The following is a 5,292-nucleotide window of genomic DNA, read 5'->3' as shown; positions in this document are numbered from 1 at the left end:
GAATTGTAGATATATGTAGGAATATGTAGTTAAGGTGTAAATTATTAAAATTTTGCATAAAAACCTTATTGTAATGAAGGAATGGTTCTGTACCTGCTTTATATGCCTCAGCTGCTTCTTGGAAGTCAGGATATAAGTCAACATATGGTTGAAAATGTTCTGGATAAATTGTAGCTGCAACACATAGTAAAAAAATGATTAGTATAATTAAATAATGCTGTCTTGAAATTTGTAGATATGTATGTAGGAATTTTGTAGATACCTGTATTGCTTGTGCTTCCATGCAGTTGATCACCAGCATTGAACTGGAATTGCTGGTTGTTCTCTCCTTGATGTTGGTAATTATTTTTTGTTGAACTACCAGCAAACTACAATTTTGGGGAATATTTGAGACTACTTTATTCATATGTCTTAATTAGTCTTAGTACAAAATTATATGTAAATTCTTACCTTTGACTCGTCCAAATCAAACCTCTTGTTTATCACATTCATAACACCCTTCAAAGATTGATCTATGAACTCTCGAAGGCTTGAGAGTTCCTCAAAAACAGCCTTCCTATAGGCATCTAACTTTCCATCAACCTAAAAATTAAATATATAATTAGTTGGTAATCTTATTCTAACTGCTACAGTTACACTACAATTCAACAAACTATAATTGTTATAGATTTATACCACAAATTAACTACAATGTATAACATACTATAATTGTTATGTAATGAAGTCAAAATGTAGCAAATTATGTCAATATATTGTAGTTATTCATAATACCTGCACAATCCCCTTTTCCAACTTCATGAGCTTGCTACTGACAGATTCAATGTCCTCTTGACAATCTGTATATTTGGGTTCAAATGATGGAGAAGCAGTAGTTGGAACATGTGATGGTTGAGCACCATGTTCATCTTCATATTAAATCTTGTCTGGCAGATTAAGCACTCCAAGCTCTTCTCCAGATTCAATCATGTTTGTGAACTGAATGATGAAAATAACAGTTAATTCAAGTGACAAAAAAATGTAGATTCAATGTAGTTATTATGAATGTAATTGTAGCATCATACAAAAGTGGAAAAAAATACCTTGATCCACTCAGGCTTGTTCATCTTCTCTTCAATTGCAGTTAACCAAATCTGCCCCTTTGTAGCTGACCATCTTAAAATGCGAGGTATAGATTCAGAACATCTCGTAGCAAGCTCGGTGCTGACGGACGAGCAACACTCATATAGCCACACTTGCAAGGCTAATGAGCATCCCCGTATCAGATAAGAATGTACATGGGGATTAAGACGATGTCGGACAGATTCAATAACCAGCTTGAAGGATTTGATACCCCATGGGTATGACTCAAAATTACCAGACTCTATTAGAAAGAACATAAACTTGTCTATGAAAGTCACATGGTCTTTATCAGAAGGACAAACAAAAAATTCCAACATATAAAGAATGCACAACTTCACCGCATCCACATCGTTTGCCCATGCTTTATTAGTCACTACATTTTTCAAATGCCATTTCTCAACCCTTTTTTTGTTCGGAAAATATGTATTCATTAAAGGGATAACATAGGTGGAAGTGTAACCATAGTCTGAAAACTTATTCACACAATTAAGACCAGTTATCAACCCAAATTCTCTCAAGGAAAAATTCAATTTTTCACCCTTAAATAGTACTGAAAAATATGAGTCAGTAAACTTTGTCAATTCATACTTCATCAGAAGATGAAGTGATTGGTTTTGCATACAGATTGTGGGGAGACCTAATAAGTAACCAAAACAAGTTTTTCTGAAAACCCTTAAAGCATTCGGAGAGAGTAAAGCTTGTATCTGGCTAGGTATGCTAGGATCACACAAACTGTGGAATCTAAGCACACCATAATCAACATTTTGTTGTGCAAAGTAAGGTCCATTCTGTAGAAAATATAAAATTAATGAACATTAGTAGTTTGCATAAAAAGGAAGCAGTAATCTACATATAACTACATGACAAATACAAAATATAACTAGAAGAAGAATAGCCTACCCACACCTATAACTACAAAACAATAACAGAAGAACAATGCACGTGTAAACATTATCTACAGGATGTAACAGTTACTTCAAGTATCTCACATAAATGTAGATTAACTGTAGTTAGAATGAAGTTAAATATATGAGCTATACAGGCTACAATAAAAAATAACATATCTACAATTTAACCATCAGACTACACATCAACTACAAACTAACTACATTTATACACTGTCTAAGAGTCACAGTTCCAATTAAACTACAAAATTGAGACAAAGAATCTACAAAATTAGGACAACACCACATTTTACCAAAATACACTTGAATAATCAAAGAAGAACAATGCACGTGTAAACATTATCTACAGAATGTAACAGTTACTTCAAGTAACTCACAAAATGTAGATTAATTGTATTTAGAATGAAGTTAAATGTAGCAGCAATACAGGTTGCAATGAAAAATACCATCTCTACAATTTAGATCAGACTACAAATCAACTACAAACTAACTACAGTTATACACTGTCTAATAATCACAGTTCCATTAACCTACAAAATTGCGACAAATAATCTACAAAATTAGGACAATACCACATTTGGCCAAAAAACACTTGAACACTAAATTAACACTTGAACAACAGATTTTTACAACTAAAATTAAACTACAAAACAGTGAGGAAACATAAATAGTGTTTACCTTTATTGAAATTTTTTCCTTAACCAATTTTGGTACTTTTTTTGAGGGTTTCTTCTTCTTTGGTTTTGATGAAGAAGGAGAGACCTTGTGTTTTTTCACAGATGGAACTTTGGGAGAATCATCTACAAAATCGTCATCTACACTCAACTCTTTCCCCTTGCGTTTGAGTTGATTCTCGACTAGTTTATCAACTCCACCAACATCAACATCGTGCAAATGCTTGCTTCTCATTTCTGCACGAATTTGTCTAGGAGATGAAATACCAGTAGTTTGTTCACTTGCATGCGTCGATTGTGGGTTTTTGGGTGGTGATTTTCGTGTTAAAACACCCAAATCAAAGGTTGGAATATCAGCTAATATAGCTTTTGATGATTTTTTTGGGGAGTGTTGGTTTTTTTCATGATTTAGGAGTTGAAGACAAAGATGGAAGTGAATTCAAATCGTGGGGGATACAACTGAAGGTAATTAAGTGGAGAAGAAAGTGATGGTAATTGTGGGTGAGAAGAGATTGTACGAGAATGGAGGAAAAACTGAAGGTAAATCGTGTGGGTGAGGGGGGGGAATTAACTGAAGGTAAATCGTAGGTAAATCGTAGGGGGTGTGGGGGGGTGGGAGGAGAGAGAGGCGGGTAAACCAAATAACGTGAAAATACAGTCCTAAAATCACGCCTAAAATAAATGAAGGAATAATTATACCCTTAATTTGAATTATGGTATATAAAAGGTAATTTGGTATGCTTAAATGTAATTAACACAATCCTTAAACAATGAAGGTAATAAGGTTTAATATATGGTATATATTGGTAAAAATCCCTTAATGCCCAACGCTCCATCCCAACCCAATAAGGCTCACTCTCAACTCAACCCAATATTCATTCAATTAGGGATTATGCATTAGGGAATTAAAATTTAGTAAGGGGGATAGTTTCAGAAAGTCAGAAACGGCAAACGGGCAAACGCCGATAGTTTCAAGCTTTCAGCCAGAACGAAGACTTCAAAGAGATCGGCTGCTGTGAGAATACTAAGAGATTGGTTACTGTTACTTTGAAGAATCAAAGATATGTTTCTAGGTTATTCAAAGGTATCATGTTTTTATTAACAAATTTCCGGCGATGGTCTTAATCTTCGGCGGTGACCTTAATCTCCGGCAACTTGGAAATTTTCTTGTGCCTTATTGGTCCTTACTTCTAGAACGTCTCCTATTTTCGGAAATTGATAGCCCATGTCTTTTCTCTATGAAACTAGAAGTAATATTGGTAAATGGGTCGTCGGAGAACTAAAATTACAAAATGGGTATTACTTCCTTTCCCATATCTCTTTACCCTGTAGCATATAATGCAAGATAGTGTAAACTTTGTATATAAATTTCTTTTCTTGACTGTGTTTATGGTTCTGTGTATAAGGTTTTGCATTTCTTAAATCTGTCTTAAATGTTGTATTTATGGTTTTGCACTTGACAGCAAAGTCGATCGTCAATGTGTGGTTTTGCACGTGAGAGCAAAGGCACTAATGGTTTTGCACTAATGTGTATTATGAATCACTCAATCAGTGAATTGTAAATTCATTGTGAATTCAGTGAATTGTGCACAGAGAGGGCTGTCAGGCGTCATAAGCTTATTTAGCGATTATTAAACCGAAATCGTACCGAACCAAAATAAAAAATATCAAATCGTACAGAAATAATTTGGTACGCTATTTGGTATACACAATTGATAAACCGAATACCGAAATAGTGAACCGAAATTCTTAAATACCGAACCGAAATATCGAATGCCCACCCCTAGCAGCCCCTCCTACGAGGGGCAGAGGGCAAGACCGAGACCGTGCTAGAGGCCAAGGCAGGGGCAGAGCTCAACCCAGAGCAGCAGCACCAGTGGTGGAGCCTCAAGTTGAGTTTGATGATGAGGTTCCAGCCCAGGCAGTTCCGGTGGGCCTAGGTCAGGTCCTAGAGGGGTTCATTGCTACCTTAGTACTCTAGGATGCTCTGGTCCGTCTAGTGGGCCTTATGGAGAGTGTTACCCGGGTAGGCTTGCTTCCTGTAGCACTAGCCGCCTCTCAGGTTGGAGAAGGAGCCCAGACTCCTGCTACCCGCACTCCGGAGCAGACGACTCTCCAGTTTCAGACTCCAGCAGCTCAGCCAGTTGGAGTAGTTCAGCCGGGTGTGGTAGCTCAGACCGATGATGGAGTAACTATGTTTGCCGATGCCTTGTGGAGATTGGACAGGTTTACCAAGCTCTTCACTACCACTTTCAGCGGTGCATCTTCTGAGGATCCCCAGGATTATTTAGACAATTGTCATGAGGTTCTCAGGAACATGGGGATAGTGGAGAACAATGGGGTAGACTTTGCTGCTTTTCGCTTGTCTGGATCCGCCAAGACTTGGTGGAGAGATTATTGTTTGGCTAGACTAGTTGGGTCACCAGCTTTGACTTGGGATCAGTTTTCTCAGCTATTTCTGGAGAGGTTTCTTCCTATCACTCAAAGGGAGAGCTATCGGAGGCAGTTTGAGCGTCTCCAGCAGGGTTCTATGACTATTACTCAGTACGAGAACAAGTTTATTGATTTGTCTTGTCATGCTCTTCTTATACTTC

This window comes from Nicotiana tabacum, chromosome 5 (assembly GCF_000715075.1).
Source record: "Nicotiana tabacum cultivar K326 chromosome 5, ASM71507v2, whole genome shotgun sequence".
Lineage (NCBI taxonomy): Eukaryota > Viridiplantae > Streptophyta > Magnoliopsida > Solanales > Solanaceae > Nicotiana > Nicotiana tabacum.
Note: the sequence above shows the minus strand (reverse complement) of the source record.